This window comes from Taeniopygia guttata, chromosome 11, assembly GCF_048771995.1.
Source record: "Taeniopygia guttata chromosome 11, bTaeGut7.mat, whole genome shotgun sequence".
NCBI lineage: Eukaryota > Metazoa > Chordata > Aves > Passeriformes > Estrildidae > Taeniopygia > Taeniopygia guttata.
In genome coordinates this window covers 21495420-21521078 of record NC_133036.1, presented here as the reverse complement: position 1 = coordinate 21521078, position 25659 = coordinate 21495420, and positions in this window count along the sequence as shown.

Sequence of the window (25659 nt, the reverse complement as noted above, 5' to 3'; positions counted from 1 at the left end):
CAGTGTGCTGGCAAGCTTTCTCCCTGCGAGACACACTGGAAAAGCTTTTCGCTATGATGCAGTCCGCTAGAGACGCAGACTTCGACTCTCGGCAGCTGTCCGCAGGGCAGCGCCGGTTGCCGGCGTCTTTCTGCCGAAGCCGCGCTTTGCAGCCTACAACTGCGGTTCACGTCAGCAGTACACCTAGTAGCCGCTTCTTGGCCTCCGGCAGCCGGGGAGAGCGGTTGCTTCTGAGAGGCGAAGAACGAAACCGGCTTGTGTGCGCAGCCTTGGCACGGCTAGAGGACGTTGGCTGCAGCTGCCTGCGCTTTCAGTTAACCGCTGGCATGCTTCTGGCAGGTGCTCCGGGACGACTTTCCTGCGTTTTGACTTGGTCCTGATGCAGACGAATCTGGAGAATTCTTGTTCGTGCCCTGAGTTTACAAGTTGCAGAGATCTCGATGGCAGCTGCAGAGAAGAAGGGCTGTGCTGAATTGCTCGGGAAGCAAGGACATAGACAGCGCCTTGTGTTTGGGAGTGAGCAGCTGCTGGTTTTTTGCAGTTGACTTCGCTGTGCACTGAATGTCAGGTGGAGCTGTGCACTCTTCTTCAACGAGCAGGACACCACAAAATAGAGAGCACAGATGTCTGACAGCAGTTTGAAGCTTGCCCACGAAAGAGTAGTGTTTTTGGAGTGTTCAGCAAATATATGTTTCTGGGCAAGGGCGGGATGCGTGCACTGTGCTGGCAAGCTTTCTCCCTGCGAGACACGCTGGAAAAGCTTTCCGCTATGATGCAGTCCGCTAGAGACGTAGACTTCGGCTCTCCGCAGCTGTCCGCAGGAAAGCGGCGGTTGCCGTCGTCTCTCTGCCGAAGCCGCGCTTTGAAGCCTACAAGTGCGGTTCACGTCAGCAGTGCACCTTGTAGCCGCTTCTTGGCCTCCGGCAGCCGGGGAGAGCGGTTGGCTTCGGAGAGGCGAAGAACGAAACCGGCTTGTGTGCGCAGCCTTGGCACTGCTAGAAGACAGTGGCTACAGCTGCCAGCCCTTTCAGTTCACCGCTGGCATGCTTCTGGCAGGTGCTCCAGGACGACTTTCCTGCTGTTTGACTTGGTCCTGATGCAGACGAATCTGGAGAATTCTTGTCCGTACCCTGAGTTTACGAGTTGCAGAGATCTCGATGGCAGCTGCAGAAAAGAAGGGCTGTGCTGAATTGCTCGGGAAGCAAGGACATAGACAGCGCCTTGTGTTTGGGAGTGAGCAGCTGCTGGTTTTTTGCAGTTGACTTCGCTGTGCACTGAATGTCAGGTGGAGCTGTGCACTCTTCTTCAACGAGCAGGACACCACAAAATAGAGAGCACAGATGTCTGACAGCAGTTTGAAGCTTGCCCACGAAAGAGTAGTGTTTTTGGAGTGTTCAGCAAATATATGTTTCTGGGCAAGGGCGGGATGCGTGCAGTGTGCTGGCAAGCTTTCTCCCTGCGAGACACGCTGGAAAAGCTTTTCGGTATGATGCAGTCCGCTAGAGACGTAGACTTCGGCTCTCCGCAGCTGTCCGCAGGAAAGCGGCGGTTGCCGTCGTCTCTCTGCCGAAGCCGCGCTTTGAAGCCTACAAGTGCGGTTCACGTCAGCAGTGCACCTAGTAGCCGCTTCTTGGCCTCCGGCAGCCGGGGAGAGCGGTTGGCTTCTGAGAGGCGAAGAATGAAACCGGCTTGTGTGCGCAGCCTTGGCACTGCTAGAAGACGGTGGCTGAAGCTGACAGCCCTTTCAATTCACCGCTGGCATGCGTCTGGCAGGTGCTCCAGGACGACTTTCCTGCTGTTTGACTTGGTCCTGATGCAGACGAATCTGGAGAATTCTTGTTCGTACCCTGAGTTTACGAGTTGCAGAGATCTCGATGGCAGCTGCAGAGAAGGAGGGCTGTGCTGAATTGCTCAGGAAGCAAGGACATAGAAAGCGCCTTGTGTTTGGGAGTGAGCAGCTGCTGGTTTTTTGCAGTTGACTTCGCTGTGCACTGAATGTCAGGTGGAGCTGTGCACTCTTCTACAACGAGCAGGACACCACAAAACAGAGAGCACAGATGTCTGATAGCAGTTTGAAGCTTGCCTAGGAAAGAGTAGTGTTTTTGGAGTGTTCAGCAAATATATGTTTCTGGGCAAGGGCGGCATGCATGCACTCTGCTGGCAAGCTTTCTCCCTGCGATAAACGCTGGAAAAGCTTTTCGCTATGATGCAGTCCGCTAGAGACGCAGACTTCAGCTCTCCGCAGCTGTCCGCAGGGAAGCGGCGGTTGCCGGCTTCTTTCTGCCGAAACCGCGCTTTGCAGCCTACAAGTGCGGTTCACGTCTGTGGTGCACCTAGTAGCCGCTTCTTGGCCTCCGGCAGCCGGGGAGAGCGGTTGGCTTCTGAGTGGCGAAGAACGAAACCGGCTTGTGTGCGCTGCCTTGGCACTGCTAGAGGACGGTGGCTGCAGCTGCCAGCCCTTTCAGTTTACCGCTGGCATGCTTCTGGCAGGTGCTCCAGGACGACTTTCCTGCGTTTTGACTTGGTCCTGATGCAGACGAATCTGGAGAATTCTTGTTCGTACCCTGAGTTTACGAGTTGCAGAGATCTCGATGGCAGCTGCAGAAAAGAAGGGCTGTGCTGAGTTGCTCGGGAAGCAAGGACATAGACAGCGCCTTGTGTTTGGGAGTAAGCAGCTGCTGGTTTTTTGCAGTTGACTTCGCTGTGCACTGAATGTCAGGTGGAGCTGTGCACTCTTCTACAACGAGCAGGACACCACAAAACAGAGAGCACAGATGTCTGACAGCAGTTTGAAGCTTGCCTAGGAAAGAGTAGTGTTTTTGGAGTGTTCAGCAAATATATGTTTCTGGGCAAGGGCGGGATGCGTGCAGTGTGCTGGCAAGCTTTCTCCCTGCGAGACACACTGGAAAAGCTTTTCGCTATGATGCAGTCCGCTAGAGACGCAGACTTCGACTCTCGGCAGCTGTCCGCAGGGCAGCGCCGGTTGCCGGCGTCTTTCTGCCGAAGCCGCGCTTTGCAGCCTACAACTGCGGTTCACGTCAGCAGTACACCTAGTAGCCGCTTCTTCGCCTCCGGCAGCCGGGGAGAGCGGTTGCTTCTGAGAGGCGAAGAACGAAACCGGCTTGTGTGCGCAGCCTTGGCACTGCTAGAGGACGTTGGCTGCAGCTGCCTGCGCTTTCAGTTAACCGCTGGCATGCTTCTGGCAGGTGCTCCGGGACGACTTTCCTGCGTTTTGACTTGGTCCTGATGCAGACGAATCTGGAGAATTCTTGTTCGTGCCCTGAGTTTACAAGTTGCAGAGATCTCGATGGCAGCTGCAGAGAAGAAGGGCTGTGCTGAATTGCTCGGGAAGCAAGGACATAGACAGCGCCTTGTGTTTGGGAGTGAGCAGCTGCTGGTTTTTTGCAGTTGACTTCGCTGTGCACTGAATGTCAGGTGGAGCTGTGCACTCTTCTTCAACGAGCAGGACACCACAAAATAGAGAGCACAGATGTCTGACAGCAGTTTGAAGCTTGCCCACGAAAGAGTAGTGTTTTTGGAGTGTTCAGCAAATATATGTTTCTGGGCAAGGGCGGGATGCGTGCAGTGTGCTGGCAAGCTTTCTCCCTGCGAGACACGCTGGAAAAGCTTTTCGCTATGATGCAGTCCGCTAGAGACGTAGACTTCGGCTCTCCGCAGCTGTCCGCAGGAAAGCGGCGGTTGCCGTCGTCTCTCTGCCGAAGCCGCGCTTTGAAGCCTACAAGTGCGGTTCACGTCAGCAGTGCACCTAGTAGCCGCTTCTTGGCCTCCGGCAGCCGGGGAGAGCGGTTGGCTTCTGAGAGGCGAAGAATGAAACCGGCTTGTGTGCGCAGCCTTGGCACTGCTAGAAGACGGTGGCTGAAGCTGACAGCCCTTTCAATTCACCGCTGGCATGCGTCTGGCAGGTGCTCCAGGACGACTTTCCTGCTGTTTGACTTGGTCCTGATGCAGACGAATCTGGAGAATTCTTGTTCGTACCCTGAGTTTATGAGTTGCAGAGATCTCGATGGCAGCTGCAGAAAAGAAGGGCTGTGCTGAGTTGCTCGGGAAGCAAGGACATAGACAGCGCCTTGTGTTTGGGAGTGAGCAGCTGCTGGTTTTTTGCAGTTGACTTCGCTGTGCACTGAATGTCAGGTGGAGCTGTGCACTCTTCTGCAACGAGCAGGACACCACAAAACAGAGAGCACAGATGTCTGATAGCAGTTTGAAGCTTGCCTAGGAAAGAGTAGTGTTTTTGGAGTGTTCAGCAAATATATGTTTCTGGGCAAGGGCGGCATGCATGCACTCTGCTGGCAAGCTTTCTCCCTGCGATAAACGCTGGAAAAGCTTTTCGCTATGATGCAGTCCGCTAGAGACGCAGACTTCAGCTCTCCGCAGCTGTCCGCAGGGAAGCGGCGGTTGCCGGCTTCTTTCTGCCGAAACCGCGCTTTGCAGCCTACAAGTGCGGTTCACGTCAGTGGTGCACCTAGTAGCCGCTTCTTGGCCTCCGGCAGCCGGGGAGAGCGGTTGGCTTCTGAGTGGCGAAGAACGAAACCGGCTTGTGTGCGCTGCCGTGGCACTGCTAGAGGACGGTGGCTGCAGCTGCCAGCCCTTTCAGTTTACCGCTGGCATGCTTCTGGCAGGTGCTCCAGGACGACTTTCCTGCGTTTTGACTTGGTCCTGATGCAGACGAATCTGGAGAATTCTTGTTCGTACCCTGAGTTTACGAGTTGCAGAGATCTCGATGGCAGCTGCAGAAAAGAAGGGCTGTGCTGAGTTGCTCGGGAAGCAAGGACATAGACAGCGCCTTGTGTTTGGGAGTAAGCAGCTGCTGGTTTTTTGCAGTTGACTTCGCTGTGCACTGAATGTCAGGTGGAGCTGTGCACTCTTCTACAACGAGCAGGACACCACAAAACAGAGAGCACAGATGTCTGACAGCAGTTTGAAGCTTGCCTAGGAAAGAGTAGTGTTTTTGGAGTGTTCAGCAAATATATGTTTCTGGGCAAGGGCGGGATGCGTGCACTGCGCTGGCAAGCTTTCTCCCTGCGAGACACGCTGGAAAAGCTTTTCGCTATGATGCAGTCCGCTAGAGACGCAGACTTCAGCTCTCCGCAGCTGTCCGCAGGGAAGCGGCGGTTGCCGGCTTCTTTCTGCCGAAACCGCGCTTTGCAGCCTACAAGTGCGGTTCACGTCAGCGGTGCATCTAGTAGCCGATTCTCCGCCTCCGGCAGCCGGGGAGAGCGGTTGGCTTCGGAGAGGCGAAGAACGAAACCGGCTTGTGTGCGCAGCCTTGGCACTGCTAGAAGACAGTGGCTACAGCTGCCAGCCCTTTCAGTTCACCGCTGGCATGCTTCTGGCAGGTGCTCCAGGACGACTTTCCTGCGTTTTGACTTGGTCCGGATGCAGACGAATCTGGAGAATTCTTGTCCGTACCCTGAGTTTACGAGTTGCAGAGATCTCGATGGCAGCTGCAGAAAAGAAGGGCTGTGCTGAATTGCTCGGGAAGCAATGACATAGACAGCGCCTTGTGTTTGGGAGTGAGCAGCTGCTGGTTTTTTGCAGTTGACTTCGCTGTGCACTGAATGTCAGGTGGAGCTGTGCACTCTTCTACAACGAGCAGGACACCACAAAACAGAGAGCACGCACGTCTGACAGCAGTGTGAAGCTTGCCTAGGAAAGAGTAGTGTTTTTGGAGTGTTCAGCAAATATGTTTCTGGGCAAGGGCGGGATGCGTGCACTGCGCTGGCAAGCTTTCTCCCTGCGAGACACGCTGGAAAAGCTTTTCGCTATGATGCAGTCCGCTAGAGACGCAGACTTCGGCTTTCGGCAGCTGTCCGCAGGGAAGCGGCGGTTGCCGGCTTCTTTCTGCCGAAACCGCGCTTTGCAGCCTACAAGTGCGGTTCACGTCAGTGGTGCACCTAGTAGACGCTTCTTCGCCTCCGGCAGCTGCGGAGAGCGGTTGGCTTCTGAGAGGCGAAGAACGAAACCGGCTTGTGTGCGCTGCCTTGGCACTGCTAGAAGACGGAGGCTGCAGCTGCCAGACCTTTCAGTTTACCGCTGGCATGCTTCTGGCAGGTGCTCCAGGACGACTTTCCTGCGTTTTGACTTGGTCCTGATGCAAACGAATCTGGAGAATTCTTGTTCGTGCCCTGAGATTCCGAGATGCAGAGAAGAAGGGCTGCGCTGAGTTCCTCGGGAAGCAAGGACATAGACAGCGCCTTGTGTTTGGGAGTGAGCAGCTGCTGGCTTTTTGCAGTTGACTTCGCTGGGCACTGAATGTCAGGTGGACATGTGCAATCTTCTACAACGAGCAGGGCAGCAGAAAACAGAGAGCACAGATGTGTGACAGCATTTTGAAGCTTGCCTAGGAAAGAGTAGTGTTTTTGGAGTGTTCAGCAAATCCATGTTTCTGGGCAAGGGCGGGATGCGTGCACAGTGCTGGCAAGCTTTCTCCCTGCGAGACACGCTGGAAAAGCTTTTCGCTATGATGCAGTCCGCTAGAGACGCAGACTTCGGCTTTCGGCAGCTGTCCGCAGGAAAGCGGCGGTTGCCGGCTTCTTTGTGCCGAAACCGCGCTTTGAAGCCTACTAGTGCGGTTCACGTCAGCGGTGCACCTAGTAGCCGCTTCTTCGCCTCCGGCAGCCGGGGAGAGCGGTTGGCTTCTGAGAGGCGAAGAACGAAACCGGCTTGTTTGCGCAGCCTTGGCACTGCTAGAAGACGGTGGCTGCAGCTGCCAGCCCTTTCAGTTCACCGCTGGCTTGCGTCTGGCAGGTGCTCCAGGACGACTTTCCTGCGTTTTGACTTGGTCCTGATGCAGACGAATCTGGAGAATTCTTGTCCGTACCCTGAGTTTACGAGTTGCAGAGATCTCGATGGCAGCTGCAGAAAAGAAGGGCTGTGCTGAATTGCTCAGGAAGCAAGGACATAGACAGCGCCTTGTGTTTGGGAGTGAGCAGCTGCTGGTTTTTTGCAGTTGACTTCGCTGTGCACTGATAGTCAGGTGGAGCTGTGCACTCTTCTACAACGAGCAGGACACCACAAAACAGAGAGCACAGATGTCTGACAGCAGTTTGAAGCTTGCCTAGGAAAGAGTAGTGTTTTTGGAGTGTTCAGCAAATATATGTTTCTGGGCAAGGGCGGGATGCGTGCACTGCGCTGGCAAGCTTTCTCCCTGCGAGACACGCTGGAAAAGCTTTTCGCTATGATGCAGTCCGCTAGAGACGCAGACTTCAGCTCTCCGCAGCTGTCCGCAGGGAAGCGGCGGTTGCCGGCTTCTTTCTGCCGAAACCGCGCTTTGCAGCCTACAAGTGCGGTTCACGTCAGCGGTGCATCTAGTAGCCGATTCTCCGCCTCCGGCAGCCGGGGAGAGCGGTTGGCTTCGGAGAGGCGAAGAACGAAACCGGCTTGTGTGCGCAGCCTTGGCACTGCTAGAAGACAGTGGCTACAGCTGCCAGCCCTTTCAGTTCACCGCTGGCATGCTTCTGGCAGGTGCTCCAGGACGACTTTCCTGCGTTTTGACTTGGTCCGGATGCAGACGAATCTGGAGAATTCTTGTCCGTACCCTGAGTTTACGAGTTGCAGAGATCTCGATGGCAGCTGCAGAAAAGAAGGCCTGTGCTGAATTGCTCGGGAAGCAATGACATAGACAGCGCCTTGTGTTTGGGAGTGAGCAGCTGCTGGTTTTTTGCAGTTGACTTCGCTGTGCACTGAATGTCAGGTGGAGCTGTGCACTCTTCTACAACGAGCAGGACACCACAAAACAGAGAGCACGCACGTCTGACAGCAGTGTGAAGCTTGCCTAGGAAAGAGTAGTGTTTTTGGAGTGTTCAGCAAATATGTTTCTGGGCAAGGGCGGGATGCGTGCACTGCGCTGGCAAGCTTTCTCCCTGCGAGACACGCTGGAAAAGCTTTTCGCTATGATGCAGTCCGCTAGAGACGCAGACTTCGGCTTTCGGCAGCTGTCCGCAGGGAAGCGGCGGTTGCCGGCTTCTTTCTGCCGAAACCGCGCTTTGCAGCCTACAAGTGCGGTTCACGTCAGTGGTGCACCTAGTAGACGCTTCTTCGCCTCCGGCAGCTGCGGAGAGCGGTTGGCTTCTGAGAGGCGAAGAACGAAACCGGCTTGTGTGCGCTGCCTTGGCACTGCTAGAAGACGGAGGCTGCAGCTGCCAGACCTTTCAGTTTACCGCTGGCATGCTTCTGGCAGGTGCTCCAGGACGACTTTCCTGCGTTTTGACTTGGTCCTGATGCAAACGAATCTGGAGAATTCTTGTTCGTGCCCTGAGATTCCGAGATGCAGAGAAGAAGGGCTGCGCTGAGTTCCTCGGGAAGCAAGGACATAGACAGCGCCTTGTGTTTGGGAGTGAGCAGCTGCTGGCTTTTTGCAGTTGACTTCGCTGGGCACTGAATGTCAGGTGGACATGTGCAATCTTCTACAACGAGCAGGGCAGCAGAAAACAGAGAGCACAGATGTGTGACAGCATTTTGAAGCTTGCCTAGGAAAGAGTAGTGTTTTTGGAGTGTTCAGCAAATCCATGTTTCTGGGCAAGGGCGGGATGCGTGCACAGTGCTGGCAAGCTTTCTCCCTGCGAGACACGCTGGAAAAGCTTTTCGCTATGATGCAGTCCGCTAGAGACGCAGACTTCGGCTTTCGGCAGCTGTCCGCAGGAAAGCGGCGGTTGCCGGCTTCTTTGTGCCGAAACCGCGCTTTGAAGCCTACTAGTGCGGTTCACGTCAGCGGTGCACCTAGTAGCCGCTTCTTCGCCTCCGGCAGCCGGGGAGAGCGGTTGGCTTCTGAGAGGCGAAGAACGAAACCGGCTTGTTTGCGCAGCCTTGGCACTGCTAGAAGACGGTGGCTGCAGCTGCCAGCCCTTTCAGTTCACCGCTGGCTTGCGTCTGGCAGGTGCTCCAGGACGACTTTCCTGCGTTTTGACTTGGTCCTGATGCAGACGAATCTGGAGAATTCTTGTCCGTACCCTGAGTTTACGAGTTGCAGAGATCTCGATGGCAGCTGCAGAAAAGAAGGGCTGTGCTGAATTGCTCAGGAAGCAAGGACATAGACAGCGCCTTGTGTTTGGGAGTGAGCAGCTGCTGGTTTTTTGCAGTTGACTTCGCTGTGCACTGATAGTCAGGTGGAGCTGTGCACTCTTCTACAACGAGCAGGACACCACAAAACAGAGAGCACAGATGTCTGACAGCAGTTTGAAGCTTGCCTAGGAAAGAGTAGTGTTTTTGGAGTGTTCAGCAAATATATGTTTCTGGGCAAGGGCGGGATGCGTGCAGTGTGCTGGCAAGCTTTCTCCCTGCGAGACACACTGGAAAAGCTTTTCGCTATGATGCAGTCCGCTAGAGACGCAGACTTCGACTCTCGGCAGCTGTCCGCAGGGCAGCGCCGGTTGCCGGCGTCTTTCTGCCGAAGCCGCGCTTTGCAGCCTACAACTGCGGTTCACGTCAGCAGTACACCTAGTAGCCGCTTCTTCGCCTCCGGCAGCCGGGGAGAGCGGTTGCTTCTGAGAGGCGAAGAACGAAACCGGCTTGTGTGCGCAGCCTTGGCACTGCTAGAGGACGTTGGCTGCAGCTGCCTGCGCTTTCAGTTAACCGCTGGCATGCTTCTGGCAGGTGCTCCGGGACGACTTTCCTGCGTTTTGACTTGGTCCTGATGCAGACGAATCTGGAGAATTCTTGTTCCTGCCCTGAGTTTACAAGTTGCAGAGATCTCGATGGCAGCTGCAGAGAAGAAGGGCTGTGCTGAATTGCTCGGGAAGCAAGGACATAGACAGCGCCTTGTGTTTGGGAGTGAGCAGCTGCTGGTTTTTTGCAGTTGACTTCGCTGTGCACTGAATGTCAGGTGGAGCTGTGCACTCTTCTACAACGAGCAGGACACCACAAAACAGAGAGCACAGATGTCTGATAGCAGTTTGAAGCTTGCCTAGGAAAGAGTAGTGTTTTTGGAGTGTTCAGCAAATATATGTTTCTGGGCAAGGGCGGCATGCATGCACTCTGCTGGCAAGCTTTCTCCCTGCGATAAACGCTGGAAAAGCTTTTCGCTATGATGCAGTCCGCTAGAGACGCAGACTTCAGCTCTCCGCAGCTGTCCGCAGGGAAGCGGCGGTTGCCGGCTTCTTTCTGCCGAAACCGCGCTTTGCAGCCTACAAGTGCGGTTCACGTCTGTGGTGCACCTAGTAGCCGCTTCTTGGCCTCCGGCAGCCGGGGAGAGCGGTTGGCTTCTGAGTGGCGAAGAACGAAACCGGCTTGTGTGCGCTGCCTTGGCACTGCTAGAGGACGGTGGCTGCAGCTGCCAGCCCTTTCAGTTTACCGCTGGCATGCTTCTGGCAGGTGCTCCAGGACGACTTTCCTGCGTTTTGACTTGGTCCTGATGCAGACGAATCTGGAGAATTCTTGTTCGTACCCTGAGTTTACGAGTTGCAGAGATCTCGATGGCAGCTGCAGAAAAGAAGGGCTGTGCTGAGTTGCTCGGGAAGCAAGGACATAGACAGCGCCTTGTGTTTGGGAGTAAGCAGCTGCTGGTTTTTTGCAGTTGACTTCGCTGTGCACTGAATGTCAGGTGGAGCTGTGCACTCTTCTACAACGAGCAGGACACCACAAAACAGAGAGCACAGATGTCTGACAGCAGTTTGAAGCTTGCCTAGGAAAGAGTAGTGTTTTTGGAGTGTTCAGCAAATATATGTTTCTGGGCAAGGGCGGGATGCGTGCACTGCGCTGGCAAGCTTTCTCCCTGCGATAAACGCTGGAAAAGCTTTTCGCTATGATGCAGTCCGCTAGAGACGCAGACTTCAGCTCTCCGCAGCTGTCCGCAGGGAAGCGGCGGTTGCCGGCTTCTTTCTGCCGAAACCGCGCTTTGCAGCCTACAAGTGCGGTTCACGTCAGCGGTGCATCTAGTAGCCGATTCTCCGCCTCCGGCAGCCGGGGAGAGCGGTTGGCTTCGGAGAGGCGAAGAACGAAACCGGCTTGTGTGCGCAGCCTTGGCACTGCTAGAAGACAGTGGCTACAGCTGCCAGCCCTTTCAGTTCACCGCTGGCATGCTTCTGGCAGGTGCTCCAGGACGACTTTCCTGCGTTTTGACTTGGTCCTGATGAAGACGAATCTGGAGAATTCTTGTCCGTACCCTGAGTTTACGAGTTGCAGAGATCTCGATGGCAGCTGCAGAAAAGAAGGGCTGTGCTGAATTGCTCGGGAAGCAATGACATAGACAGCGCCTTGTGTTTGGGAGTGAGCAGCTGCTGGTTTTTTGCAGTTGACTTCGCTGTGCACTGAATGTCAGGTGGAGCTGTGCACTCTTCTACAACGAGCAGGACACCACAAAACAGAGAGCACAGATGTCTGATAGCAGTTTGAAGCTTGCCTAGGAAAGAGTAGTGTTTTTGGAGTGTTCAGCAAATATATGTTTCTGGGCAAGGGCGGGATGCGTGCACTGCGCTGGCAAGCTTTCTCCCTGCGAGACACGCTGGAAAAGCTTTTCGCTATGATGCAGTCCGCTAGAGACGCAGACTTCGGCTCTCCGCAGCTGTCCGCAGGGAAGCGGCGGTTGCCGGCTTCTTTGTGCCGAAACCGCGCTTTGAAGCCTACAAGTGCGGTTCACGTTAGCGGTGCACCTAGTAGCCGCTTCTTCGCCTATGGCAGCCGGGGAGAGCGGTTGGCTTCTGAGTGGCGAAGAACGAAACCGGCTTGTGTGCGCTGCCTTGGCACTGCTAGAGGACGGTGGCTGCCGCTGCCAGCCCTTTCAGTTTACCGCTGGCATGCTTCTGGCAGGTGCTCCAGGACGACTTTCCTGCGTTTTGACTTGGTCCTGATGCAAACGAATATGGAGAATTCTTGTTCGTGCCCTGAGATTCCGAGATGCAGAGAAGAAGGGCTGCGCTGAGTTTCTCGGGAAGCAAGGACATAGACAGCGCCTTGTTTTTGGGAGTGAGCAGCTGCTGGCTTTTTGCACTTGACTTCGCTGTGCACTGAATGTCAGGTGGAGCTGTGCACTCTTCTACAGTGAGCAGGGCAGCAGAAAACAGAGAGCACGCACGTCTGACAGCAGTTTGAAGCTTGCCTAGGAAAGAGTAGTGTTTTTGGAGTGTTCAGCAAATATGTTTCTGGGCAAGGGCGGGATGCGTGCACTGCGCTGGCAAGCTTTCTCCCTGCGAGACACGCTGGAAAAGCTTTTCGCTATGATGCAGTCCGCTAGAGACGCAGACTTCGGCTTTCGGCAGCTGTCCGCAGGGAAGCGGCGGTTGCCGGCTCCTTTCTGCCGAAACCGCGCTTTGCAGCCTACAAGTGCGGTTCACGTCTGTGGTGCACCTAGTAGACGCTTCTTTGCCTCCGGCAGCTGCGGAGAGCGGTTGGCTTCTGAGAGGCGAAGAACGAAACCGGCTTGTGTGCGCTGCCTTGGCACTGCTAGAAGACGGAGGCTGCAGCTGCCAGACCTTTCAGTTTACCGCTGGCATGCTTCTGGCAGGTGCTCCAGGACGACTTTCCTGCGTTTTGACTTGGTCCTGATGCAAACGAATCTGGAGAATTCTTGTTCGTGCCCTGAGATTCCGAGATGCAGAGAAGAAGGGCTGTGCTGAATTGCTCGGGAAGCAAGGACATAGACCGCGCCTTGTGTTTGGGAGTGAGCAGCTGCTGGTTTTTTGCAATTGACTTCGCTGTGCACTGAATGTCAGGTGGAGCTGTGCACTCTTCTACAACGAGCAGGACACCACAAAACAGAGAGCACAGATGTCTGACAGCAGTTTGAAGCTTGCCTAGGAAAGAGTAGTGTTTTTGGAGTGTTCAGCAAATATATGTTTCTGGGCAAGGGCGGGATGCGTGCACTGCGCGGGCAAGCTTTCTCCCTGCGAGACACGCTGGAAAAGCTTTTCGCTATGATGCAGTCCGCTAGAGACGCAGACTTCGGCTCTCCGCAGCTGTCCGCAGGGAAGCGGCGGTTGCCGGCTTCTTTCTGCCGAAACCGCGCTTTGCAGCCTACAAGTGCGGTTGACGTCAGCGGTGCATCTAGTAGCCGATTCTCCGCCTCCGGCAGCCGGGGAGAGCGGTTGGCTTCTGAGAGGCGAAGAACGAAACCGGCTTGTGTGCGCTGCCTTGGCACTGCTAGAAGACAGTGGCTGCAGCTGCCAGCCCTTTCAGTTCACCGCTGGCATGCGTCTGGCAGGTGCTCCAGGACGACTTTCCTGCGTTTTGACCTGGTCCTGATGCAGACGAATCTGGAGAATTCTTTTTCGTGCCCTGAGCTTCCGAGATGCAGAGAAGAAGGGCTGCGCTGAGTTGCTCGGGAAGCAAGGACATCGACAGCGCCTTGTGTTTGGGAGTGAGCAGCTGCTGGTTTTTTGCTATTGACTTCGCTGTGCACTGAATGCCAGGGTGAGCTGTGCACTCCTCTACGATGAGCAGGGCAGCAGAAAACAGAGAGAACGCACGTCTGACAGCAGTTTGAATCTTGCCTAGGAAAGAGTAGTGTTTTTGGAGTGTTCAGCAAATTCATGTTTCTGGGCAAGGGCGGGATGCGTGCACTGCGCTGGCAAGCTTTCTCCCTGCGAGACACGCTGGAAAAGCTTTTCGCTATGATGCAGTCCGCTAGAGACGCAGACTTCGGCTCTCGGCAGCTGTCCGCAGGGAAGCGGCGGTTGCCGGCTTCTTTCTGCCGAGACCGCGCTTTGCAGCCTACAAGTGCGGTTCACGTCTGTGGTGCACCTAGTAGCCGCTTCTCGGCCTCCGGCAGCCGGGGAGAGCGGTTGGCTTCTGAGTGGCGAAGAACGAAACCGGCTTGTGTGCGCTGCCTTGGCACTGCTAGAGGACGGTGGCTGCCGCTGCCTGCGCTTTCAGTTATCCGCTGGCATGCTTCTGGAGGGTGCTCCAGGACGACTTTCCTGCGTTTTGACTTGGTCCTGATGCAGACGAATCTGGAGAATTCTTGTTCGTACCCTGAGTTTACGAGTTGCAGAGATCTCGATGGCAGCTGCAGAGAAGAAGGGCTGTGCTGAATTGCTCGGGAAGCAAGGACATAGACAGCGCCTTGTGTTTGGGAGTGAGCAGCTGCTGGTTTTTTGCAGTTGACTTCGCTGTGCACTGAATGTCAGGTGGAGCTGTGCACTCTTCTACAACGAGCAGGACACCACAAAACAGAGAGCACAGATGTCTGACAGCAGTTTGAAGCTTGCCTAGGAAAGAGTAGTGTTTTTGGAGTGTTCAGCAAATATATGTTTCTGGGCAAGGGCGGGATGCGTGCAGTGTGCTGGCAAGCTTTCTCCCTGCGAGACACACTGGAAAAGCTTTTCGCTATGATGCAGTCCGCTAGAGACGCAGACTTCGACTCTCGGCAGCTGTCCGCAGGGCAGCGCCGGTTGCCGGCGTCTTTCTGCCGAAGCCGCGCTTTGCAGCCTACAACTGCGGTTCACGTCAGCAGTACACCTAGTAGCCGCTTCTTGGCCTCCGGCAGCCGGGGAGAGCGGTTGCTTCTGAGAGGCGAAGAACGAAACCGGCTTGTGTGCGCAGCCTTGGCACGGCTAGAGGACGTTGGCTGCAGCTGCCTGCGCTTTCAGTTAACCGCTGGCATGCTTCTGGCAGGTGCTCCGGGACGACTTTCCTGCGTTTTGACTTGGTCCTGATGCAGACGAATCTGGAGAATTCTTGTTCGTGCCCTGAGTTTACAAGTTGCAGAGATCTCGATGGCAGCTGCAGAGAAGAAGGGCTGTGCTGAATTGCTCGGGAAGCAAGGACATAGACAGCGCCTTGTGTTTGGGAGTGAGCAGCTGCTGGTTTTTTGCAGTTGACTTCGCTGTGCACTGAATGTCAGGTGGAGCTGTGCACTCTTCTTCAACGAGCAGGACACCACAAAATAGAGAGCACAGATGTCTGACAGCAGTTTGAAGCTTGCCCACGAAAGAGTAGTGTTTTTGGAGTGTTCAGCAAATATATGTTTCTGGGCAAGGGCGGGATGCGTGCACTGTGCTGGCAAGCTTTCTCCCTGCGAGACACGCTGGAAAAGCTTTCCGCTATGATGCAGTCCGCTAGAGACGTAGACTTCGGCTCTCCGCAGCTGTCCGCAGGAAAGCGGCGGTTGCCGTCGTCTCTCTGCCGAAGCCGCGCTTTGAAGCCTACAAGTGCGGTTCACGTCAGCAGTGCACCTTGTAGCCGCTTCTTGGCCTCCGGCAGCCGGGGAGAGCGGTTGGCTTCGGAGAGGCGAAGAACGAAACCGGCTTGTGTGCGCAGCCTTGGCACTGCTAGAAGACAGTGGCTACAGCTGCCAGCCCTTTCAGTTCACCGCTGGCATGCTTCTGGCAGGTGCTCCAGGACGACTTTCCTGCTGTTTGACTTGGTCCTGATGCAGACGAATCTGGAGAATTCTTGTCCGTACCCTGAGTTTACGAGTTGCAGAGATCTCGATGGCAGCTGCAGAAAAGAAGGGCTGTGCTGAATTGCTCGGGAAGCAAGGACATAGACAGCGCCTTGTGTTTGGGAGTGAGCAGCTGCTGGTTTTTTGCAGTTGACTTCGCTGTGCACTGAATGTCAGGTGGAGCTGTGCACTCTTCTTCAACGAGCAGGACACCACAAAATAGAGAGCACAGATGTCTGACAGCAGTTTGAAGCTTGCCCACGAAAGAGTAGTGTTTTTGGAGTGTTCAGCAAATATATGTTTCTGGGCAAGGGCGGGATGCGTGCAGTGTGCTGGCAAGCTTTCTCCCTGCGAGACACGCTGGAAAAGCTTTTCGGTATGATGCAGTCCGCTAGAGACGTAGACTTCGGCTCTCCGCAGCTGTCCGCAGGAAAGCGGCGGTTGCCGTCGTCTCTCTGCCGAAGCCGCGCTTTGAAGCCTACAAGTGCGGTTCACGTCAGCAGTGCACCTAGTAGCCGCTTCTTGGCCTCCGGCAGCCGGGGAGAGCGGTTGGCTTCTGAGAGGCGAAGAATGAAACCGGCTTGTGTGCGCAGCCTTGGCACTGCTAGAAGACGGTGGCTGAAGCTGACAGCCCTTTCAATTCACCGCTGGCATGCGTCTGGCAGGTGCTCCAGGACGACTTTCCTGCTGTTTGACTTGGTCCTGATGCAGACGAATCTGGAGAATTCTTGTTCGTACCCTGAGTTTACGAGTTGCAGAGATCTCGATGGCAGCTGCAGAGAAGGAGGGCTGTGCTGAATTGCTCAGGAAGCAAGGACATAGAAAGCGCCTTGTGTTTGGGAGTGAGCAGCTGCTGGTTTTTTGCAGTTGACTTCGCTGTGCACTGAATGTCAGGTGGAGCTGTGCACTCTTCTACAACGAGCAGGACACCACAAAACAGAGAGCACAGATGTCTGATAGCAGTTTGAAGCTTGCCTAGGAAAGAGTAGTGTTTTTGGAGTGTTCAGCAAATATATGTTTCTGGGCAAGGGCGGCATGCATGCACTCTGCTGGCAAGCTTTCTCCCTGCGATAAACGCTGGAAAAGCTTTTCGCTATGATGCAGTCCGCTAGAGACGCAGACTTCAGCTCTCCGCAGCTGTCCGCAGGGAAGCGGCGGTTGCCGGCTTCTTTCTGCCGAAACCGCGCTTTGCAGCCTACAAGTGCGGTTCACGTCTGTGGTGCACCTAGTAGCCGCTTCTTGGCCTCCGGCAGCCGGGGAGAGCGGTTGGCTTCTGAGTGGCGAAGAACGAAACCGGCTTGTGTGCGCTGCCTTGGCACTGCTAGAGGACGGTGGCTGCAGCTGCCAGCCCTTTCAGTTTACCGCTGGCATGCTTCTGGCAGGTGCTCCAGGACGACTTTCCTGCGTTTTGACTTGGTCCTGATGCAGACGAATCTGGAGAATTCTTGTTCGTACCCTGAGTTTACGAGTTGCAGAGATCTCGATGGCAGCTGCAGAAAAGAAGGGCTGTGCTGAGTTGCTCGGGAAGCAAGGACATAGACAGCGCCTTGTGTTTGGGAGTAAGCAGCTGCTGGTTTTTTGCAGTTGACTTCGCTGTGCACTGAATGTCAGGTGGAGCTGTGCACTCTTCTACAACGAGCAGGACACCACAAAACAGAGAGCACAGATGTCTGACAGCAGTTTGAAGCTTGCCTAGGAAAGAGTAGTGTTTTTGGAGTGTTCAGCAAATATATGTTTCTGGGCAAGGGCGGGATGCGTGCACTGCGCTGGCAAGCTTTCTCCCTGCGAGACACGCTGGAAAAGCTTTTCGCTATGATGCAGTCCGCTAGAGACGCAGACTTCGGCTCTCGGCAGCTGTCCGCAGGGAAGCGGCGGTTGCCGGCTTCTTTCTGCCGAGACCGCGCTTTGCAGCCTACAAGTGCGGTTCACGTCTGTGGTGCACCTAGTAGCCGCTTCTCGGCCTCCGGCAGCCGGGGAGAGCGGTTGGCTTCTGAGTGGCGAAGAACGAAACCGGCTTGTGTGCGCTGCCTTGGCACTGCTAGAGGACGGTGGCTGCCGCTGCCTGCGCTTTCAGTTATCCGCTGGCATGCTTCTGGAGGGTGCTCCAGGACGACTTTCCTGCGTTTTGACTTGGTCCTGATGCAGACGAATCTGGAGAATTCTTGTTCGTACCCTGAGTTTACGAGTTGCAGAGATCTCGATGGCAGCTGCAGAGAAGAAGGGCTGTGCTGAATTGCTCGGGAAGCAAGGACATAGACAGCGCCTTGTGTTTGGGAGTGAGCAGCTGCTGGTTTTTTGCAGTTGACTTCGCTGTGCACTGAATGTCAGGTGGAGCTGTGCACTCTTCTACAACGAGCAGGACACCACAAAACAGAGAGCACAGATGTCTGACAGCAGTTTGAAGCTTGCCTAGGAAAGAGTAGTGTTTTTGGAGTGTTCAGCAAATATATGTTTCTGGGCAAGGGCGGGATGCGTGCAGTGTGCTGGCAAGCTTTCTCCCTGCGAGACACACTGGAAAAGCTTTTCGCTATGATGCAGTCCGCTAGAGACGCAGACTTCGACTCTCGGCAGCTGTCCGCAGGGCAGCGCCGGTTGCCGGCGTCTTTCTGCCGAAGCCGCGCTTTGCAGCCTACAACTGCGGTTCACGTCAGCAGTACACCTAGTAGCCGCTTCTTGGCCTCCGGCAGCCGGGGAGAGCGGTTGCTTCTGAGAGGCGAAGAACGAAACCGGCTTGTGTGCGCAGCCTTGGCACGGCTAGAGGACGTTGGCTGCAGCTGCCTGCGCTTTCAGTTAACCGCTGGCATGCTTCTGGCAGGTGCTCCGGGACGACTTTCCTGCGTTTTGACTTGGTCCTGATGCAGACGAATCTGGAGAATTCTTGTTCGTGCCCTGAGTTTACAAGTTGCAGAGATCTCGATGGCAGCTGCAGAGAAGAAGGGCTGTGCTGAATTGCTCGGGAAGCAAGGACATAGACAGCGCCTTGTGTTTGGGAGTGAGCAGCTGCTGGTTTTTTGCAGTTGACTTCGCTGTGCACTGAATGTCAGGTGGAGCTGTGCACTCTTCTTCAACGAGCAGGACACCACAAAATAGAGAGCACAGATGTCTGACAGCAGTTTGAAGCTTGCCCACGAAAGAGTAGTGTTTTTGGAGTGTTCAGCAAATATATGTTTCTGGGCAAGGGCGGGATGCGTGCACTGTGCTGGCAAGCTTTCTCCCTGCGAGACACGCTGGAAAAGCTTTCCGCTATGATGCAGTCCGCTAGAGACGTAGACTTCGGCTCTCCGCAGCTGTCCGCAGGAAAGCGGCGGTTGCCGTCGTCTCTCTGCCGAAGCCGCGCTTTGAAGCCTACAAGTGCGGTTCACGTCAGCAGTGCACCTTGTAGCCGCTTCTTGGCCTCCGGCAGCCGGGGAGAGCGGTTGGCTTCGGAGAGGCGAAGAACGAAACCGGCTTGTGTGCGCAGCCTTGGCACTGCTAGAAGACAGTGGCTACAGCTGCCAGCCCTTTCAGTTCACCGCTGGCATGCTTCTGGCAGGTGCTCCAGGACGACTTTCCTGCTGTTTGACTTGGTCCTGATGCAGACGAATCTGGAGAATTCTTGTCCGTACCCTGAGTTTACGAGTTGCAGAGATCTCGATGGCAGCTGCAGAAAAGAAGGGCTGTGCTGAATTGCTCGGGAAGCAAGGACATAGACAGCGCCTTGTGTTTGGGAGTGAGCAGCTGCTGGTTTTTTGCAGTTGACTTCGCTGTGCACTGAATGTCAGGTGGAGCTGTGCACTCTTCTTCAACGAGCAGGACACCACAAAATAGAGAGCACAGATGTCTGACAGCAGTTTGAAGCTTGCCCACGAAAGAGTAGTGTTTTTGGAGTGTTCAGCAAATATATGTTTCTGGGCAAGGGCGGGATGCGTGCAGTGTGCTGGCAAGCTTTCTCCCTGCGAGACACGCTGGAAAAGCTTTTCGGTATGATGCAGTCCGCTAGAGACGTAGACTTCGGCTCTCCGCAGCTGTCCGCAGGAAAGCGGCGGTTGCCGTCGTCTCTCTGCCGAAGCCGCGCTTTGAAGCCTACAAGTGCGGTTCACGTCAGCAGTGCACCTAGTAGCCGCTTCTTGGCCTCCGGCAGCCGGGGAGAGCGGTTGGCTTCTGAGAGGCGAAGAATGAAACCGGCTTGTGTGCGCAGCCTTGGCACTGCTAGAAGACGGTGGCTGAAGCTGACAGCCCTTTCAATTCACCGCTGGCATGCGTCTGGCAGGTGCTCCAGGACGACTTTCCTGCTGTTTGACTTGGTCCTGATGCAGACGAATCTGGAGAATTCTTGTTCGTACCCTGAGTTTACGAGTTGCAGAGATCTCGATGGCAGCTGCAGAGAAGGAGGGCTGTGCTGAATTGCTCAGGAAGCAAGGACATAGAAAGCGCCTTGTGTTTGGGAGTGAGCAGCTGCTGGTTTTTTGCAGTTGACTTCGCTGTGCACTGAATGTCAGGTGGAGCTGTGCACTCTTCTACAACGAGCAGGACACCACAAAACAGAGAGCACAGATGTCTGATAGCAGTTTGAAGCTTGCCTAGGAAAGAGTAGTGTTTTTGGAGTGTTCAGCAAATATATGTTTCTGGGCAAGGGCGGCATGCATGCACTCTGCTGGCAAGCTTTCTCCCTGCGATAAACGCTGGAAAAGCTTTTCGCTATGATGCAGTCCGCTAGAGACGCAGACTTCAGCTCTCCGCAGCTGTCCGCAGGGAAGCGGCGGTTGCCGGCTTCTTTCTGCCGAAACCGCGCTTTGCAGCCTACAAGTGCGGTTCACGTCTGTGGTGCACCTAGTAGCCGCTTCTTGGCCTCCGGCAGCCGGGGAGAGCGGTTGGCTTCTGAGTGGCGAAGAACGAAACCGGCTTGTGTGCGCTGCCTTGGCACTGCTAGAGGACGGTGGCTGCAGCTGCCAGCCCTTTCAGTTTACCGCTGGCATGCTTCTGGCAGGTGCTCCAGGACGACTTTCCTGCGTTTTGACTTGGTCCTGATGCAGACGAATCTGGAGAATTCTTGTTCGTACCCTGAGTTTACGAGTTGCAGAGATCTCGATGGCAGCTGCAGAAAAGAAGGGCTGTGCTGAGTTGCTCGGGAAGCAAGGACATAGACAGCGCCTTGTGTTTGGGAGTAAGCAGCTGCTGGTTTTTTGCAGTTGACTTCGCTGTGCACTGAATGTCAGGTGGAGCTGTGCACTCTTCTACAACGAGCAGGACACCACAAAACAGAGAGCACAGATGTCTGACAGCAGTTTGAAGCTTGCCTAGGAAAGAGTAGTGTTTTTGGAGTGTTCAGCAAATATATGTTTCTGGGCAAGGGCGGGATGCGTGCACTGCGCTGGCAAGCTTTCTCCCTGCGAGACACGCTGGAAAAGCTTTTCGCTATGATGCAGTCCGCTAGAGACGCAGACTTCGGCTCTCGGCAGCTGTCCGCAGGGAAGCGGCGGTTGCCGGCTTCTTTCTGCCGAGACCGCGCTTTGCAGCCTACAAGTGCGGTTCACGTCTGTGGTGCACCTAGTAGCCGCTTCTCGGCCTCCGGCAGCCGGGGAGAGCGGTTGGCTTCTGAGTGGCGAAGAACGAAACCGGCTTGTGTGCGCTGCCTTGGCACTGCTAGAGGACGGTGGCTGCCGCTGCCTGCGCTTTCAGTTATCCGCTGGCATGCTTCTGGAGGGTGCTCCAGGACGACTTTCCTGCGTTTTGACTTGGTCCTGATGCAGACGAATCTGGAGAATTCTTGTTCGTACCCTGAGTTTACGAGTTGCAGAGATCTCGATGGCAGCTGCAGAGAAGAAGGGCTGTGCTGAATTGCTCGGGAAGCAAGGACATAGACAGCGCCTTGTGTTTGGGAGTGAGCAGCTGCTGGTTTTTTGCAGTTGACTTCGCTGTGCACTGAATGTCAGGTGGAGCTGTGCACTCTTCTACAACGAGCAGGACACCACAAAACAGAGAGCACAGATGTCTGACAGCAGTTTGAAGCTTGCCTAGGAAAGAGTAGTGTTTTTGGAGTGTTCAGCAAATATATGTTTCTGGGCAAGGGCGGGATGCGTGCAGTGTGCTGGCAAGCTTTCTCCCTGCGAGACACACTGGAAAAGCTTTTCGCTATGATGCAGTCCGCTAGAGACGCAGACTTCGACTCTCGGCAGCTGTCCGCAGGGCAGCGCCGGTTGCCGGCGTCTTTCTGCCGAAGCCGCGCTTTGCAGCCTACAACTGCGGTTCACGTCAGCAGTACACCTAGTAGCCGCTTCTTGGCCTCCGGCAGCCGGGGAGAGCGGTTGCTTCTGAGAGGCGAAGAACGAAACCGGCTTGTGTGCGCAGCCTTGGCACGGCTAGAGGACGTTGGCTGCAGCTGCCTGCGCTTTCATTTAACCGCTGGCATGCTTCTGGCAGGTGCTCCGGGACGACTTTCCTGCGTTTTGACTTGGTCCTGATGCAGACGAATCTGGAGAATTCTTGTTCGTGCCCTGAGTTTACAAGTTGCAGAGATCTCGATGGCAGCTGCAGAGAAGAAGGGCTGTGCTGAATTGCTCGGGAAGCAAGGACATAGACAGCGCCTTGTGTTTGGGAGTGAGCAGCTGCTGGTTTTTTGCAGTTGACTTCGCTGTGCACTGAATGTCAGGTGGAGCTGTGCACTCTTCTTCAACGAGCAGGACACCACAAAATAGAGAGCACAGATGTCTGACAGCAGTTTGAAGCTTGCCCACGAAAGAGTAGTGTTTTTGGAGTGTTCAGCAAATATATGTTTCTGGGCAAGGGCGGGATGCGTGCACTGTGCTGGCAAGCTTTCTCCCTGCGAGACACGCTGGAAAAGCTTTCCGCTATGATGCAGTCCGCTAGAGACGTAGACTTCGGCTCTCCGCAGCTGTCCGCAGGAAAGCGGCGGTTGCCGTCGTCTCTCTGCCGAAGCCGCGCTTTGAAGCCTACAAGTGCGGTTCACGTCAGCAGTGCACCTTGTAGCCGCTTCTTGGCCTCCGGCAGCCGGGGAGAGCGGTTGGCTTCGGAGAGGCGAAGAACGAAACCGGCTTGTGTGCGCAGCCTTGGCACTGCTAGAAGACAGTGGCTACAGCTGCCAGCCCTTTCAGTTCACCGCTGGCATGCTTCTGGCAGGTGCTCCAGGACGACTTTCCTGCTGTTTGACTTGGTCCTGATGCAGACGAATCTGGAGAATTCTTGTCCGTACCCTGAGTTTACGAGTTGCAGAGATCTCGATGGCAGCTGCAGAAAAGAAGGGCTGTGCTGAATTGCTCGGGAAGCAAGGACATAGACAGCGCCTTGTGTTTGGGAGTGAGCAGCTGCTGGTTTTTTGCAGTTGACTTCGCTGTGCACTGAATGTCAGGTGGAGCTGTGCACTCTTCTTCAACGAGCAGGACACCACAAAATAGAGAGCACAGATGTCTGACAGCAGTTTGAAGCTTGCCCACGAAAGAGTAGTGTTTTTGGAGTGTTCAGCAAATATATGTTTCTGGGCAAGGGCGGGATGCGTGCAGTGTGCTGGCAAGCTTTCTCCCTGCGAGACACGCTGGAAAAGCTTTTCGGTATGATGCAGTCCGCTAGAGACGTAGACTTCGGCTCTCCGCAGCTGTCCGCAGGAAAGCGGCGGTTGCCGTCGTCTCTCTGCCGAAGCCGCGCTTTGAAGCCTACAAGTGCGGTTCACGTCAGCAGTGCACCTAGTAGCCGCTTCTTGGCCTCCGGCAGCCGGGGAGAGCGGTTGGCTTCTGAGAGGCGAAGAATGAAACCGGCTTGTGTGCGCAGCCTTGGCACTGCTAGAAGACGGTGGCTGAAGCTGACAGCCCTTTCAATTCACCGCTGGCATGCGTCTGGCAGGTGCTCCAGGACGACTTTCCTGCTGTTTGACTTGGTCCTGATGCAGACGAATCTGGAGAATTCTTGTTCGTACCCTGAGTTTACGAGTTGCAGAGATCTCGATGGCAGCTGCAGAGAAGGAGGGCTGTGCTGAATTGCTCAGGAAGCAAGGACATAGAAAGCGCCTTGTGTTTGGGAGTGAGCAGCTGCTGGTTTTTTGCAGTTGACTTCGCTGTGCACTGAATGTCAGGTGGAGCTGTGCACTCTTCTACAACGAGCAGGACACCACAAAACAGAGAGCACAGATGTCTGATAGCAGTTTGAAGCTTGCCTAGGAAAGAGTAGTGTTTTTGGAGTGTTCAGCAAATATATGTTTCTGGGCAAGGGCGGCATGCATGCACTCTGCTGGCAAGCTTTCTCCCTGCGATAAACGCTGGAAAAGCTTTTCGCTATGATGCAGTCCGCTAGAGACGCAGACTTCAGCTCTCCGCAGCTGTCCGCAGGGAAGCGGCGGTTGCCGGCTTCTTTCTGCCGAAACCGCGCTTTGCAGCCTACAAGTGCGGTTCACGTCTGTGGTGCACCTAGTAGCCGCTTCTTGGCCTCCGGCAGCCGGGGAGAGCGGTTGGCTTCTGAGTGGCGAAGAACGAAACCGGCTTGTGTGCGCTGCCTTGGCACTGCTAGAGGACGGTGGCTGCAGCTGCCAGCCCTTTCAGTTTACCGCTGGCATGCTTCTGGCAGGTGCTCCAGGACGACTTTCCTGCGTTTTGACTTGGTCCTGATGCAGACGAATCTGGAGAATTCTTGTTCGTACCCTGAGTTTACGAGTTGCAGAGATCTCGATGGCAGCTGCAGAAAAGAAGGGCTGTGCTGAGTTGCTCGGGAAGCAAGGACATAGACAGCGCCTTGTGTTTGGGAGTAAGCAGCTGCTGGTTTTTTGCAGTTGACTTCGCTGTGCACTGAATGTCAGGTGGAGCTGTGCACTCTTCTACAACGAGCAGGACACCACAAAACAGAGAGCACAGATGTCTGACAGCAGTTTGAAGCTTGCCTAGGAAAGAGTAGTGTTTTTGGAGTGTTCAGCAAATATATGTTTCTGGGCAAGGGCGGGATGCGTGCACTGCGCTGGCAAGCTTTCTCCCTGCGAGACACGCTGGAAAAGCTTTTCGCTATGATGCAGTCCGCTAGAGACGCAGACTTCGGCTTTCGGCAGCTGTCCGCAGGGAAGCGGCGGTTGCCGGCTTCTTTCTGCCGAAACCGCGCTTTGCAGCCTACAAGTGCGGTTCACGTCAGTGGTGCACCTACTAGACGCTTCTTCGCCTCCGGCAGCCGCAGGGAGCGGTTGGCTTCTGAGAGGCGAAGAACGAAACCGGCTTCTTTGCGCAGCCTTGGCACTGCTAGAAGACGGTGGCTGCAGCTGCCAGACCTTTCAGTTTACCGCTGGCATGCTTCTGGCAGGTGCTCCAGGACGACTTTCCTGCGTTTTGACTTGGTCCGGATGCAGACGAATCTGGAGAATTCTTGTTCGTACCCTGAGTTTACGAGTTGCAGAGATCTCGATGGCAGCTGCAGAGAAGAAGGGCTGTGCTGAATTGCTCGGGAAGCAAGGACATAGACAGCGCCTTGTGTTTGGGAGTAAGCAGCTGCTGGTTTTTTGCAGTTGACTTCGCTGTGCACTGAATGTCAGGTGGAGCTGTGCACTCTTCTACAACGAGCAGGACACCACAAAACAGAGAGCACAGATGTCTGACAGCAGTTTGAAGCTTGCCTAGGAAAGAGTAGTGTTTTTGGAGTGTTCAGCAAATATATGTTTCTGGGCAAGGGCGGGATGCGTGCACTGCGCTGGCAAGCTTTCTCCCTGCGAGACACGCTGGAAAAGCTTTTCGCTATGATGCAGTCCGCTAGAGACGCAGACTTCAGCTCTCCGCAGCTGTCCGCAGGGAAGCGGCGGTTGCCGGCTTCTTTCTGCCGAAACCGCGCTTTGCAGCCTACAAGTGCGGTTCACGTCATCGGTGCATCTAGTAGCCGATTCTCCGCCTCCGGCAGCCGGGGAGAGCGGTTGGCTTCGGAGAGGCGAAGAACGAAACCGGCTTGTGTGCGCAGCCTTGGCACTGCTAGAAGACAGTGGCTACAGCTGCCAGCCCTTTCAGTTCACCGCTGGCATGCTTCTGGCAGGTGCTCCAGGACGACTTTCCTGCGTTTTGACTTGGTCCGGATGCAGACGAATCTGGAGAATTCTTGTCCGTACCCTGAGTTTACGAGTTGCAGAGATCTCGATGGCAGCTGCAGAAAAGAAGGGCTGTGCTGAATTGCTCGGGAAGCAATGACATAGACAGCGCCTTGTGTTTGGGAGTGAGCAGCTGCTGGTTTTTTGCAGTTGACTTCGCTGTGCACTGAATGTCAGGTGGAGCTGTGCACTCTTCTACAACGAGCAGGACACCACAAAACAGAGAGCACAGATGTCTGATAGCAGTTTGAAGCTTGCCTAGGAAAGAGTAGTGTTTTTGGAGTGTTCA